The 17313-nt window shown below is 35.8% G+C and overlaps 1 pseudogene; it reads left to right on the top strand.

The window, feature by feature from the left end:
- The first annotated feature begins 15750 nt into the window (after positions 1-15750).
- Positions 15751-16205, top strand: LOC122002387 (annotated as a pseudogene).
- Positions 16206-17313: the final 1108 nt, after the last annotated feature.

Here is a 17313-nt window from a genome sequence, read left to right as displayed (position 1 = left end):
CTGGCTTCATTCATCAGGACTTTCTTCTGCCTAGCTTCCTGTTGGGCTTACCCTTACCTAACCTCCAGTTAGGACTTCCCAATTAAGTATCCAGTCAACCTTGACTTTTCTTCACATTAAACTAGTCACATCTTAACCAGTGGAGAATTGCATCAACAATCTCCCCAAATGAGTAATTGCACTTGCAATCTGCTAGAGTGTATACTAAAAGTCTAGTTTTTTGTAAAAATTTATTTTGAAATAAAGAATCACATTGGTCAAATGTCTACATTTATATGCTAAGTGTAGTTGTTCAATTAATTTATATTGTAGATAACATGGTGTGTGGTGTCACATACAGAAGATCATGTTATCAATTCCATATAAATTATAAACAGTAGCTCACGACTAAGATGGAAAGGAACAAACCATTGGAATAGTCGTAGTATAATTTGATATTAGTTTATCTTAACTATAAAATTACACCAGTACACTCTGAGTGTATTGAGCAGGACCATTTAAGGTAATTTCTTTTTATACTGACTGCATAAAAGAACAAGACCTTTGTTATTATGGAAGTGTATGCTCTTAATCATGATATAATAACAAGCACATATACTCAATATTCATTTCTTTAATTTATCAAAAGGTGCGATTTAGTTCGATAAATTAATAAGCCCGATAAGTTGGGAAATGGTATTATTTATATGGTGTGTTGTTGATTATAGAATGAAACTGTGTCCTAGTAATCTAGGTTGATGATGTCCCTAAGAGGAGCTCATAAGGATTGTCATGTAAACCTTGCAGGTGGACTTAGTCCGACATGACGATGAGGTTGAGTGGTACTATTCTTGGAGCTAGATATTAATTAAGTGAGTTGTCAGTAACTCATTTAATTAGTGGGCATTATATATCTTAAACACAGGGAGATTAACACACTCATGATAAGAAGGAGCTCATATAGTAATATGGGATTGATGCGATAGTTCAATAATAACTCTTTAGTGGAATGAGATATTATTGATGAACTCGAGTTAGGTGTTCAGGGCGAACACGGGAAGCTCAAGTTCATCGGGAGACTAAAACCAATTCCTCCTCTTAATCTCTGTCATAGCCTCTTATTTATAAATTATTATACCCACTCATACCCACCTTCTTACCCACTTTAAGGTGGTCGTCCAAGCCTACCTTGGAGCCCAAGCTAGGGTCGGCCAAACCAAGATAAGATGGTGGTCGGCCCTAGCTTGAACCCAAGCTTAATTGGCTGGCCACATTAAAATAAAAGGATTTTATTTTTTAAAAGCTTTCTTATGTGGAAGCCATGGTTTTAAAAGAGAGTTTAAAATTTAAATCTTTCCTTTTATAGTTTTCTACAAAAGATTAAGAAAAAAGTTTGATATTGTTCCTTATTTGTAGTTAAAAGAAAGATTTTAATTTTTTTATAAAACTTTCCTTTTTTGCAACCATCCTCATGATTTTAAAAAGAGAGTTTTAAAATTAAATCTTTCATTTTATAGTTTCTACAAAAGATTAAGAGAAAAGATTTGATATCTTTCCTTATTTGTAGATTGAAAGGAAGATTTTAATTTTGAGAAAACTTTTCTTTTTGTAAATCATCCACATGTTTTAATAGAGATATTTTAATTTATAAAAGTTTCCTTTTATAACCAACTATGAAGGGAATTTTTAAAGAGAAATTTTTATTTTAAAAATTTCTGGAAACAAATTAGGAAGTTTTAATTTAGTGTTTGAAACTTTCCTTATTTGGAGGAATTGAGGTGGCCGACCACATTGATAGAGAAAAGGAATTTTTTTTAATCAATTAAATTTTCCTTTCTATGGCAAAGGAAATAAGGAAGTTTTTATTAAAACTTTCCTTATTTGCCAAGACCAAGGAATATAAAAGAGAGGGTACAGAGGTGCCTCACCTCATATACCAATATACATCTAGTATTCCTCTCTTCTCTTTCTTGTGGTGGCCGACCCTTCCTCTCTTCTTCCTCTTCCCCTTTTCTTCTTCCTTGGCCGGCGGCATCAATTCTCTAGGAGTCCATTAGTGGCCAGATTTTGCTTGGAGAAGTAGAGAAAAGAGGCTTTATTTCTTTGCATCCCTTGGAGCTTAGTTGGTGGCCGAAGTTCTTCAACTCAAGGAGTTTGTTGTTGGCCGAAACTTGCTTGGAGAAGAATGAGGCTTGGGTGGATTCTCATCTGGGTAGATCGTCGCTCATACGACGTCCGAGATAAGAAGAGGAATACGACATAAGTCGTGAGGCCTATAAGCTATAAAAGGTATAACTAGTTATTAGTTTCCGCATTATAACTAGTTCATCCTTTTATTTAGATCTTGAAATACTAAACACAGGAGGCTAATGAATCTAGGTAATCAAATATATGTTTTCGATTTTGTGTTTCTTTTGTTTTTCAAACTTGTGATTCGATTGTTCTTTTTGGTTAAACCTAGGGTTACTATAAGGAAATTAAATATTAAATTTCGTTGAAAGGATTTGTCTAGGAAGTGGTGGATGCTCCCATACCCAAGAAGGCCTAGTGCCTCGCCATGTTTAACCTGGAAGTGGATCTCTGGAATTAATATTTAATTGAATTTGTAACATGGGTGGATTTGGATCAATAATGTTAAGCATCGTTTACGATCCAAGTCTTAACCACTAAAAACATATAAGTTGAATTTGGAATCAATAATGTTAAGTTCTATTTGCGATTCCAAATTTAATTTCTAAAGAACACAATAGGTTGTTAGGAATGGTTTAGGACTTGTACAAAATTTTTGTACAGGAGAACCAGTACGATATTCCAAGTAGCAACCAACATCAATCTTTTGACCCACTTGGATTTTTCTCCTTGTGCCAAGTATCCGGTCAACTTTGACCCACTTGGACTTACCATCTGATGCTAAGTGTCTGTTAGAGTGTATACTAAAAGCCTAACTTTTGTAAACATTTATTTTTGAAATAAAAGAATCACATTGGTTAATATCTACATTTATTTGTTAAATGTAATTGTTCAATTAATTTATATAGTAGACAATATGGTGTGTGGAGTCACACACAGAAGATCATGTTGTCGGTTCTTTATAAATTATAAACAGTTGCTCATGACTAAGATGGAAAGGAACAAACCATCGGAATAGTCGTAGTGTAATTAAGTATTAGTTTATCTTGATTAATAAATTACACTGGTACATTCTAAGTGTATTGAGTAGGACCATTTTAGGTAAGTTCTTTTCATACTGACTTAATAAAAGAACTAGACCTTAGTTATTATGGAAATGTGTGCTCTTAATCCTAATATAATAACAAGCACATATATTTAATATTTATTTCTTTGACTTATCAAAGGGTGAGGTTTAGCTCGATAAATTAATATGCCCGATAAGTTGGGAAATGATATTACTTATAGTGTATGTTGTTGATTATAGAAGGAATCTGTGTCCTAGTAATCTAGGTTGAGAATGTCCCCAAGAGGAGCTCATAAGGATTGTCATGTTAAACCCTGCAGGTGGACTTAGTCCGACATGACAATGAAGTTGAGTGGTACTACTCTTGAAGCTAGATATTAATTAAGTAAGTTGTCAGTAACTTACTTAATTAGTAGACATTTGTTATCTTAAACACAGGGAGACTAACACACTCATGATAAGAAGGAGCCCATAATGTAATTTGGGATTGGTGTGGTAGTGCGATAATAACTCTATAGTGGAATGAGTTATTATCGATGAACTTGAGTTGTGTGTTCGGGGCGAACACAGGATACTCAAGCTCATCGGAAGGCCAAAACCAATTTCTCCTCTAGGTCCTTGTCGTAGCCTCATTAAAGCCTCAAGTCTATCCAAAGAAAGGCCCATCTTGGTGTCCAAGAAGGGGTCGGTCCATTGATTGGTGACCAAGCAATGGCTGACCATCATATCCTCTTAAGGGGTCGGCCCCTTGCTTGGTGCCCAAGCAAGAGGGGGTCGGCCACAATAATTCAAACAAGGAGGGGTGTTTTGAATTTTTAAAATCTTCTCTTTGTAGAAAACTATAAGTTTAGAGATTTTAAATTTAAAAACTTTCCTTATTTGAATTAGGCCACATGTTTTAAAAGAAAGTTTAAAAGTTTTAAAATTTTCCTTTTTTAACCATCCTCATGGTTTAGGAAAAAGGAAGAGAAGTTTTAAAATTTAAATTTTCTATTATCATGTTAAAAAAGGAAATTTTATAAGAGAAGTTTTAAATTTTAAAACATGGTTTTAATTTTTTAAAACTTTCCTTTTTTTAACTCCTACTTTAGGAAAGAGAGCCTGTAAAATTTTATAAGAGTTTTTTTTCTTGTAAAATTTTATAAAAAAAATATTTTCTTCCTCTTTAAGGGGGTCGGCCACCCTTGTTCGGTGCCCAAGCAAGGTTGTCGACCAAATAGAAATAAAATTAAAATCATCATTCAATGATTTGGTGATTGATTCAATCAAGAGGAAAGAAAAGGAAAATAAAAAGGGAAAAGGAAAAAACAAGAGAAAGATTTTAATTTTTGTAAAAATTCTTCCCTTATTTGCCTTGGGCAAATAATATAAAAGAAGGGGTGAGAATGCCTCATGGGACACAATTCTTATTCTCTTGCTTGGAGATTTTGGTGTGGCCGGCCCTCCCTCTTCCCTCTTCTTTTCCCTTTTGCTCTCTTCTCCTTGGTGGTGGTGGTGGTCGGATTTTAGAGGAAGAGGAAGAAAGCTTTTGGGTGATGTTCATCTTGAAGGATCGTCGCCCACACGACGTCCAAGGCGAGGCAAAGGATACGGCAGAAGATCTCGAGGTCATTAGCATACAAAGAGAAGGTATAATTAGTAATTATTTTCCGCATCATGCTAGTTATTTCATTTTGTAAGAATTCTAAACACAAGAGGCATTAGATCTAGTTTTTTGAATTTATTTTTTGAGTTTGTGTTTTCTTTATTTTTCGAATTTGTGATTCGATTGTTCTTTTTGGTTAACCTAGAGTTATTTAAGAAAATTAAATATTAGCTTTCCTTAAAAGGCTTTGTCTAGGCAGTGGTGGTTGCTCCCATATCCAAGAAGGTCATGTGCCTCGCCATACAGTCCTGGAAGCCAATTTTGAAAATTAATATTTAATGGAACTAATAGCATAGGTGGATTTGAATCAATAGTGTTAAGTTCCGCTTGCGATTCAAATCTAAACCATTAAGAACAGATAAGTTAAATTTGGAATCAATGATGTTAAGTTCCATCTGCGATTCCTAATTTAACTTCTAAAGAACACAATAGGTTATTTAAGGAAAGGTTCGACACTTGTACAAAATTTTTGTACAGCAGAACCGGTACGTTTTCCTAGGACTAACCAACAGTGTCTGGTCAATTCTTTGACTCACTTGGATTTTTCAACCTGTCTGGCTTCACTCACCAAGACTTCCTCACCACCTAGCTTCACTCACTAGGACTTTTCATCTGGCTTCACTCACTAGGATTTCTTCACTGCCTAGCTTCACTCACCAGGGTTTTTCACCTGGCTTCACTCACCAGGATTTTCTTCTACCTAGCTTCACTCACTAGAGCTTTCACTTGACTTCACTCACTAGGATTTCCTTCTACCTAGCTTCACTCACTAGAGCTTTCACCTGGCTTCACTCATCAGGACTTTCTTCTGCCTAGCTTCCTGTTGGGCTTACCCTTATCTAACCTCCAGTTAGGACTTCCCAATTAAGTATCCAGTCAACCTTGACCTACTTGACTTTTCCTCACATTAAACTAGTCAAATCTTAACCATTGGAGAATTGCACCAACAATCTCCCCAAATGAATAATTGCACTTGCAATCTCCATATAATGTCAAACATTAAAAGTTAAATATCATGACTTAAGCTTGAGTTAATTCAAGCTTAGTCAAATTGGTCAACTTTGACCTAGGAAAATTACACCAACAGTATCTACTTATTTGACATAATTTATATGTCATGTATATTGAGAAAAATTTCTTCGATAATATCTTTAACACTATGATAAACGTGCCTAGAAGAACTAAAGATACTACAAAATCATGTAAGGAATTAAAAGAACTAATCAATAGACCAGAGTTACATCAGGCTGAAACAACTAATAGATTTCTAAAGACATGTTATACATTGGACAAAGATAGTAAGCAAGCTTTATGTAATTGGTTGAAAGAAATCAAATTTTCAGATGGGTATGCCTTAAATATGGCTCAATGTATGGATATGAACAGATTAAAAATGTTTAGAATGAAAAGTCATGACTGTCATGTAAAGACTTATTCCAATAGCTTTCCATGACTTACTTTCTTAAAATGTTTAGCAAGCACTTACTGAATTGAGTCCATTTTTTTAGAGATTTGACTGTGAGGTGTATCATGATGGATGATATGCTTCGACTAGAAACAGACATTCCTCTCATATTATATAAGCTAGAGCACATATTTCCACCTAATTTTTTATTTAATGGAATATCTACCAGTACATTTACCATACGAGACACAAATAGCAGGTCATGTGTAGTACAAATGAATGTATTCATTCGAACAATTTTTAAGGAAATTAAAAAATAATGTTCATAATAAAGCAAGAGTTGAGGGATCAATATGTAATACTTATCTGGTTGAAGAAACATCTTCTTTCTGCTCATTATTTTGTTGATAGTGTGCAAACAAAACATCGCAAGTGTCCTAAATATTCGATGATGCTCCTCAACCGATAGATCCATCGATGCTTTCTATTTTCAAGTTTCCTGGTAAGTCAATGGGTGCATAACTTTCTAGATGGTTAACCGAAGAAGAATATCATGCTGCAATAATATACATACTCTTAAACTGTAAAGAAGTCAAACCATACATAAAGTAAGTTAACTTCTCTAATCAAATATTTATCCTCCGTTTAATCATTTTGTTTAATATCCCAAATTTTATATAATTACTTTCTTTTCTATCTTGTACGAAGAACAACTATATCTACAAAATCTATCAATTAGTACAAGTGAGGTAGCTATAAAGTTAGAGACCAAATTTGCATTATGGTTTAAATATATATAAGTTAGAGAATTTGTGAAATTTTTTAGTTCATGTCTATTAAAAAGTGTCCTAATTTATATCATAACTATTTTTATAGGTGAAAGACCGTAGAATATAAAATGTGTAAGATGATAGGATAATGAATATTACATTACGACCCCTCTATAAAATAAAGGTGTACTCTGGTTACTATGTTAATGACCTTAAATTCCACGCAGTACAATGAGATTCACAAAGATTAACCTATAATTCTAGTGTTTTTGCCAAAGGATCTATGGACAACAATAACACTGAGTTTAATTACTATGGTAGACTTGACGAAATCATAGAGATTGAATATCCTGCATTATCTATAAAGAGGTGTGTGTTGTTCAAATATTTATGGAATGATCTGACCCCAAGAATAGGTACTAGAATACATCCAAATTATAATTTAGTTGTGGTTAATACAAATAAAAGATTCAATAAGTTTGAACCTTTCATTTTCGAGGTACAAGCGGATCAAGTTTTCTATTTTAAACACCCTACGAAGAGAAGAAGATCTAGTGAATGGTTGTCTATTTGTCGAATCAAGCCTCGCTCGACCATAGAGATGTCGAACACAATCACTGCTCAAAACCATGATACATTTTAGAATGATGAAGTGGAAAGGCATTCAATTGATTTACAACTCCAATTTAGTTCTCAATTATTTGTCGATGTTAATATTACTTACGAAGAAATAGATGATAGGGAGATGCCCAACAATGAGGATGAAGTTGAACTAAGTTCATCTAGTGATGAGGATATAGAAACTATTAATGTTGATTAATCAGATGTTAATGATAATTAAATATTAACATTATTGTTCATCAAGTAAGTTATGCTTCCATATTATTTTATATTTATATTATCATGTCTTTAAACCTTATAATGACGTGTTGTAATGTTATTTTGCATATATCATTATGGCAGAGTAGCAAGCTGTAGCACCCCGTGGCTATAGGTTCTTAGAGTTGTCGGGAACTCGTAAATAATTTTTCTTATTAATAATTCAAGTTCACATATGACTTTATTTATAATATATTTCTCATATCTTAATAGTATTTCATGTAGGTTCACTCCAGATGGCCATCGAGTTGCTACCTATATCATGGGAAAATTCAAGGAACGAGTATGCACTTCTGGTACTACATGGAGGCATGTAGACCAGGAGATGAAACTGTTTTATTATAATGAATTTATGTTAAGTAAATTTAATGTATTTGGTATTTTTTAATATAGTTATCCTTTAAACTAAATATTTAATTTATAATTACAGAAAAGATATGCATGAGAGGATGGGCAAGAAGAACAATTTAAAGCTACATGGAATACGTAACCGTGTCAAACTTTACAAAAACCATATGTACTATATGAGAAAGAAGGGCACTAGGCCTGCATATGTTTCTGAGGCTATATAGAGTGCATGGACGACCACCTAAGCTACAGAAAGGTGGCAAACAAATGTTGAAAAGGAAAAAGAAAATAGAAATAAGAGTCAGGTGACTCAAGCACCGGAATAGCTCGACATACATCAGGTTCAAGATCCATTGTTGAGCATGTTATGGATCTGGTGAATAAATTTATAGTTATACTTTGTAACAAATTTTATATTTATTACCAAACTTACATAATTTTATCCCAAATTATTTTGTATGTAGGAACGTGAGCTTGCCCGACAACCCACTTGTATAGAGGCCTTTTTCAAGACCTATAAGAAGAAGAATGAGTCATTTGTTGATTCTCGATCTCAGACTTTACATATAGATTATTAACTTTATTACATTTGTTCATTTCTATCTTGATTAGTATTTAGTAATACTGATTAAATTGTATATTATATTTTTTTCATACAGCAACAAATGACAAATAGGGTGGCTCAGGCATTTCAGCCATCAATAGAGGGGGAGAGTCATAGTCTCTATCCACCGACGTTCTGAATGAGATTTATTATGATGTTATCGATGGAAGGACAAAAAACTCCATCCTCTACAGTCTTGGTTCTTAGGCCAAAGTTGCATTTGATTGTTTGAGGAATCCAGTGCGTCGTGCTAGTTCTGTTAGAGTGTATACTGAAAGCCTAGCCTTTTGTAAATATTTTATTTTGAAATAAAGAATCGCATTGGTCAAATATTTACATTTAAATGCTAAGTGTAGTTGTTCAATTAATTTATATTGTAGATGACATGGTGTGTGGTGTCACACACAGAAGATCATGTTATCAATTCCTTATAAATTATAAACAGTTACTCACGACTAAGATGGAAAGGAACAAACAATTGGAATAGTCATAGTGTAATTTGGTATTAGTTTATCTTGACTGATATATTACACTAGTACACTATGAGTGTATTGAGTAGGACCATTTAAGGTAAGTTCTTTTTATACTGACTTAATAAAAGAACAAGATCTTTGTTATTATGAAAGTGTGTGCTCCTAATCTTGATATAATAACAAGAACATATATCTAATATTTATTTCTTTGACTTATCAAAGGGTGTGATTTAGTTCAATAAATTAATAGACCCGATAAGTTGGGAAATGATATTATTTATAGTGTGTGGTGTTGATTATAGAAGGAAATTGTGTCCTAGTAATCTAGGTTGATGATGTCCCCAAGAGGAGCTCATAAGGATTGTCATGTAACTCTGTAGGTGGACTTAGTCCGACATGACGATAAGGTTGAGTGGTACTACTCTTGGAACTAGATATTAATTGAGTTGTCAGTAACTTATTTAATTAGTGGGTATTCTATATCTTAAACACAGGGAGACTAACACACTCATGATAAGAAGGAGCCTAAAATGTAATTTGGGATTGGTGCGGTAGTTCAATAATAATTCTTTAGTGGTATGAATTATTATTGATGAAATTAAGTTGGGTGTTCGGGGCGAACACGGGAAGCTTAATTTCATCGGGAGACCAAAACCAATTCCTCCTCTCGATCCCTATCGTAGCCTCTTATTTATAAAGTATTATACCCACCTTCTTACCCATCTTATGGTGGCTGGCCAAGCTTAGCTTGGAGCCCAAGCAAGGGTCGGCCACATTAAGCATTAGATGGTTCAAGTAGTGGTCGGCCCTAGCTTGGAGCCCAAGCTTAGGTGGTCGGCCACATCATAATAAAAGGATTTTATTTTTTAAAATCTTTCTTATGTGGAAGCCATGGTTTTAAAAGAGAGTTTAAAATTTAAATCTTTCCTTTTATAGCTTGCTACAAAAGATTAAGAGAAAGGTTTGAAATCTTTCCTTATTTGCAGTTAAAATGAAGATTTTAATTTTTGATAAAACTTTCCTTTTTTGTAACCATGTTCATGTTTTAAAAGAGAGTTTTAAAATTAAATCTTTCCTATTATAGTTTCTACAAAAAATTAAGAAAAGATTTGATATCTTTCCTTATTTGTAGATTGAGAGGAAGATTTTAATTTTAAAGATAATTTTCCTATTTGGAAATCATCCACATATTTTAATAGAGAGATTTTAATTTATAAAATTTCCTTTTATAACCAACCATGAAGGGAAAATTTATTAGAGAAATTTTTATTTTAAAATTTTCCAGAAACAAATAAGGAAGTTTTAATTTTGTATTTAAAACTTGTCTTATTTGGAGCACATGAGGTGGCCGACCATGATAAGGGTTAAAAGGAATTTTTAATTAAATTTTCCTTATTAGCCAATGACAAGGAACATAAGGGAATTTTAATTTCCTTATTTGCCAAGACTAAGTATTATAAAAGAGAGGGTGGAGGTGCCTCACCTAATAACATATATTCTGTTGGTTCCTCTCTCTTTTCTTCCTTGGTTTGGCCGACCCTATTCTTTTCTCTTTTCTTCTTCTTGTGTCTAAACCTCAACATCTCTTGGAGCTTTTGTGGTGGCCGGATTTTGCTTGGAGAAGAAGAGAAAGGAGGCTTTGCTCTTGCATCCCTTGGAGTTTGGTTGGTGGTCGAGACTTACAATTTCTTGGAGAAGTTGTTTGGCCGAAACTTGGAAGAAGGAAGAAGAAGGGCTTGGGTGGTTCTCGTCTTGGAAGATCGTCAGCCACACGATGTCCGAGATAAGAAGAAGAATACGGTAGAAGATCAAGAGGTCGTTGCATACAAAGAAAGGTATAACTAGTAATTATTTTCCGCATCATACTAGTTTTCTTTATATAATTTTTGAAATACCAAACACAAGAGGCATGTGATTCTAGGTTTTGGATTTGTTTCGAATTTGTGTTTTCTTTGTTTTTCGAATTTGTGATTCGATTGTTCCTTTTGGTTAAACCTAGGGTTATATAAGGAAATTAAATATTAGATTTCATTGAAAGGCTTTGTCTAAGAAGTGGTGGATGCTCTCATACCCAAGAAGGCCTAGTGCCTCGCCATGTTTAACCTGGAAGCCGATTTCTGAAATTAATATTTAATTGAATTTATAACATGGGTGGATTTAGATCAATAATGTTAAGCATCGTTTGCGATCCAAGTCTAAACCACTAAGAACAGATAAGTTAAATTTGGAATCAATAATGTTAAGTTCTGTTTGCGATTCCTAATTTAATTTCTAAAGAACACAATAAGTTGTTAGTAAAGGTTCAGGACTTGTACAAAATTTTTGTACAGGAGAACCAATATGATATTCCGCATAGCAACCAACAAGTTCCTCTTTAGAGAGATGTAGTCTTTAAGACATAAAAATCAAGAACTGAGCACTCAATTGAAATCAATAAATCAAAGTATGGTCGATATGAATAAGTGGAGGGCTGATGAGGAGAAGAAGAGAGCCGAACGTGATGCCAGTAATAAAACTCTCATGGCCCAGATGCGAGCGATCATGGCTAATTTTACCAAAGCATCACATGGTTTTGAGTCACAAAAGACTCAAGATCCATCAGATGGTGATGATTAGCTTTTTCTGAGGTTTGTTCAACTACACTTTAGTTTTTTATTTATCATATATAGATCGTGGTTATATATTTATTCTGTTTTGATATTATAATATGTTTATTTCTAAATATTTTATTACTATATGTTTCAGGAGTCACGTTCGACCCTATTTACATATTGGCTCGTCATGTCATCATATGCTCACTTCTGTTCAGATATCATTTTATTACATATAAAATTCATTATACATATATGCTAAATGTTTTTTTATACATCAACATGATCATTTTATATTTGACTTTCTACGAGATTTTCTTTATTATCTTGTGTTCTTATATTATTTGGAGTACTTTCTATTGTGGTATGTATTCTATAAACTTAGATTTAGATATGGATATTTGCATATGTATTCTGCAGAATTGTTTAGTTTTGTTTCTTTCAGATATTTATAATTATTTCTATTAGTATGAATGTTAGTTTATTTGTGTTTATATGGATTATATGAAGAAGAAGAATGAATTGTTAAGATGTATGGAATGTATTTTTATGTGTGGATTTTATAAGTGTAATTGTTTGTATGATTGTTATATGATGTATGTGTGTGGATTATATTTGATTTATTTGTATGTGTGGATTGTATGTATAACGCCATCGTTTGTGATGATTTTTGTATATTTGGAAATTATATATAGGGAAGAGCATGCAAACATACTGAACCTGTGAATTTTTTTCAATTCTCGATGGAATATCGACGAATACATTTTTCGTCGGTGATTATCAAAAATAAACACTAACAGAAAAGGTATTTTCTATTGGTATTTTGATAGATTACCAACGGAAACACCAGATTCCGTCGGTAAACACCGACGGAATTAGAGTTTCCATTGGGACTCGCCGATGGATATTGAGTTTTCGTCAGTGTTTACCAATGGAAACTCTAATTCCGTCTGTAAAACCGTGAACTGGCTTTAATTAGTTTGTTGTCTTCTAACGGAAAATGTGTTTCCGTTGGAAGTTACCTGTTTGCTGGTACAGTGTTTCCGGTGACTTTAACCATGGAATTATAATCCTGTCGTTGAAATATTAACAATGAAATCCCTTAATCCATTTAAAACCCCGTTTCCAACAAATCGTCTCTTGACGCTTGTTTTTTTGTCAGTATTCCTTCGGTATATGCATATACTGATAGAAATTCCTATTGGTAAACTTGGTTTTTTTTTTTTTTGTAGTGTACGGAGTAAAGAGACTATTTTTGTGACTTGAAATGATAATAATTTTATCTGAAAACTAAAATGGAATAGTTTTGTTTGTTGATTTGTTAGGCTAGTTTTGCCGGAGACAATGCTCCGAGAGTCGTTTTCCATAGCATCGTCGGTCGTCCTCGGCACACCGGTGTGCTAGCCAGCATAGGCCAAAAGGATGCGTACATGGGTGGCGAGGCGCAATCCAAGCATGGCATTTTGACCTTGAAGTACCCCATCTGCATGGCATAGTCATCAACTGGGACGACATGGAAAAGATATGGCACCACACCTTCTACAACAAGCTCTGTGCGGCGCAAGAAGAGCACCCCATTCTACTCACCAAGGCTTCCCTCAACCCCAAGGCCAACCATGAGAAGATGACCTAGATCATGTTCGCGACCTTCAATGTCGCTACCATATAGGCTGACATTCAGGTCGTCCTCTCCTTTATGCAAGTGGTCGCACAATTGGTATAGAATTATCAAATTCAAATTAAAAATGATAAATTTATTTAGCGACCGATTAACTAGAGGAATGTTGACGAAGGAAGCTGAGTAGACGAGTAGCCCATAAGAAGACAGGAATGTTGACGGAGGAATTAAGGACCTGAAGTTGGAAGTTATGGATCTACACACACCACAAAGAGAGCAAATAGGAATGTTAAAGTAAGAACCAGGGAGGGGGGTCCATGGCGCAGGCACTCCGATGCTCAAGTCAGGTGAAAAATTGAGAAGATGATAAATAGTAGAACAATAGTGTGGATGCATGTGCATGCGCGTACGCATATATGACCAATGAAGAGACCCCCTTTTTTTACCACCTCTTATATCCTCTACAATAATGAGGCATCCGAGAATGTCTGATGTCAAAATATATGAGTAGTTGTTGCCTTCCCCTAGGCAGAGGAAGGTTTCGTTGTATATATATGTTAGAGTAGTGAAATATTCTCCAGTGAGTAGCTATTATTCTCTGACAGATGGTTGTGATTCTCTGACAATGTTATCTCTTAGAGGGAGTCTGATCGACTTGGAGCTGACCAAGTGTATGTTGGAAGACATGCCCATGAGAAGTGGGGAGTTGAGCCCCAGAGGTCCAACCAACTTTAGGATCGATCGGGTTTATGCTAGGAGTCATGCCCATAAAAAGTAGAGAGTTGAGCCCCGAACATCCGACTGGCTCTGGGACCGATCAGGTTTATGGTAAGATTCATGCTTATGAGAAGTGGAGATCTGAGCCCATGAGATTCGACCAACTCTAGGGTCGATCGGATTTACGCTGGGAACCATGCCTATGAGAAGTAGGGAGTTGAGCTCTGGAGATCAAACAGGCTCTGGGGTCGATCAGGTTTATACTGAGAGTCATGCTCATAGAAGTGGGGAGCTGAGCTTTGAAGGTCCGACCAGCTCTAGGGTCGATCGAGTTTATGTTGGCAGTCATGCCCATGAGAAGTGGGGAGCTGAGCCTCAGAAATCCGACTTGCTTTAGGGCTGATCAGGTTTACGCTGAGAGTCATGCCCATAAGAAGTGGGAGTTGAGCCTCAGATCTCAGATCGATCGAGTTTACGCTGGGAGTCATGCCCATGAGAAGTGGGGAGCCAAGTTTTGGAGATTCGATCGGCTTTGGGGTTGATCCTATTTACGTTGTGAGTCATGCTCATGAGATTTAGGGAGTTGAGCCCCGGAGATTCGACTGGCTTTGGGGTTGATTGGGTTTATGTCGGGAGTTGTGCTCATGAGAAGTGGGGATTTGAGCGTCGGTGATTCGATCGGCTCTGGGGTTGATCGAGTTTATACTAGAGTCATGCTCCTGAGAAGTGGAGAGCTGAACCTCGGAGGTTCGACCGACTCTAGGGGTGATCGGGTTTATGCTGGGAGTCATGTTCATGAGAAGTGGGGAGCTGAACTCCGAAGATCCGACTGGCTATGAGGTCGATTGAATTTATGTTAGGAGTCATGCTTATGAGAAGTGGAGAACTGAGCCCTGGAGATTCGACTGACTCTGGGGCTGATTGAGTTTATGTTGAGAATCATACCAATGAGAAATAGGAAGTTAAGCTCCAGAGGGTCGATTGAGTTTACATTGGGAGTCATGTTTATGAGAATTGGGAGCTTAGCCCCGGAAATCCGATCGACTCTGGGACCGATCGGATTTATACTAGAAGTCATGCTCGTGAGAAGTGAGCCGAGCCCTGTTGAAAGTGGTTCGTTCGGTTAAGTACACCTTGACTTTAACTATCACCACATCATAATTTGATTGTCATATCGTCTTGACTATTAATCTCACGTTATCTTTGGGGCCACTCACATCCTCCATATTAATCACCATCTACAGAGGTTCCGATGCCTGGAGTTGCTTTTTCAGCCGTCCTTGATTGGGATGGAGGCCACGAGCATCCACGAAACCACCTACAACTCGATCATCCTTGCACAATGAGTTGTAGGGTCGAAGGTCCACGGACGCGCACTGGATGAATAATCTGGACCGGCTATGTTAAATTCCGGAGACACCACGCTTTACCCGGGCCAGCATTCACCGCTGATTTACCTCCTCCTAGGATCCTTGTGAGACCAGGCCTAGGGGGCCGCTGGGCGGCGGGACCCGCCTTTTGCACAATGAAGTGCGACGTCAACATCAGGAAGGATCTCTATGGGAGTGTCGGTCTGAGCGGAGGAATCACCATGCTCAACGGCATCGCTGACAGGATGAGCAAGGTGATCAAGGAGGGATCTCTATGGGAAGTTGGGAACGTCGTTCTGCGCAGGAGAACCACCATGCTCGACGGCATCGCTGACAGGATGAGCAAGGTGATCATCACCCTGGCTCCTAGCAGCATGAAGATAAGGTAGTGGCGCGCCAGAGAGGAAGTACCGCTTTTGGATTGGAGGATCCATTTTGGCATCGCCCAGCACCTTCCAACAGGTGATCGATCACACACCGATTTCTGATCACATATATAGTTCATTAAGGATTGAACAATGGAGATTTTTTATCATGATTGCAGACGTGGATCGCCAAGCCAGAGTACGATGAGTCCGGGCCAACGATCGTGCACCGGAAATGCTTCTAAATCTTCAATATATGATTCATTCTTGCCTGTTTGCTAATTAATTTACTTTTTACATGCAGAGTTTTATTTTGATCCGAAAAGAGTATTATTTGTTGAATAGGTGTGAATAGATAAGAGGTGAAAAATAAAGGGTAGAGGTTTTATTATGAATGAGATTTTAATTTTACATTGAGAGTTTAATGGTATGTTGGTTGGTTTATATTGATTCATATACATTAAGGATATGAACAAAAGCATTGAGAGAGGTTCTCTCTTACGCGTGGGTGCGCAGAGGGTACAAATTTAAGGTCCGGATTGCACTGAACCATTCAATCGGGATAAAATTTGCTCAAATGGAATAACAAAATGGTTGAGCGATAATAAGTGAAACGGTTGGCATTCGGGTGTCATTTAGTTCGATTTGACCACTAGTGCTTGGTGGAGTCATGGTCAACCATTATATCTGAGTAAACCTCAAAACATTATCGGAGGTAGAACGAATCTGTTTTAAGAAAATTATGTCAATCACAGATCTATCCTGCTTAATCGGTCTTACTATTCAGTCGACCTCTTTCTATCTCCGTGCTACTCGATCTGTCTTTCTGATCGTTTATCTTCTTTTTCATTCATATTCTTGTTTTGGGATCGTTTCCCAGCCTTTTTGGGATCGTTTCCCAGCCTTCTCAAGTTGCAGTCGATGTCCGAAGGAAGCATATATAGCTGTTTGTATCATGCACCAGAATTCTTCGGAGTTTTATCATTTGAGTGACTTGGATATAATAATTGGCTGGTATAAACAATCTAAAACGACAAATAGATTCTTTAATTAGTCTTGGCAAAATAATAAAGAAGGTATTTTTTTCATTGTAAGAGTCAAAAAGACCTCTTTTTCTTCTTTATTATTAAAATAATATTCTATTTCGTTTTAATATATTTTTATTTAAAAAAAAAACATTGTAGACGGTTATAGCAATTATGGTCATCTAGTTATTATATAGTTGTATGATTATGATAGTTACGAATTATATAGTTGTAATAGCTACCGTCAATATTTATAAAAAGATTATTAAATTGTTTATATTACAAATCCCAATGTTCTTCCTATCCCATTTCTATATTATACCAAGAG

Source organism: Zingiber officinale, chromosome 7A (genome assembly GCF_018446385.1).
Source record: "Zingiber officinale cultivar Zhangliang chromosome 7A, Zo_v1.1, whole genome shotgun sequence".
Classification (NCBI taxonomy): Eukaryota; Viridiplantae; Streptophyta; class Magnoliopsida; order Zingiberales; family Zingiberaceae; genus Zingiber; species Zingiber officinale.
Note: the sequence above shows the minus strand (reverse complement) of the source record. Positions and strands in the feature narration are given on the sequence as shown.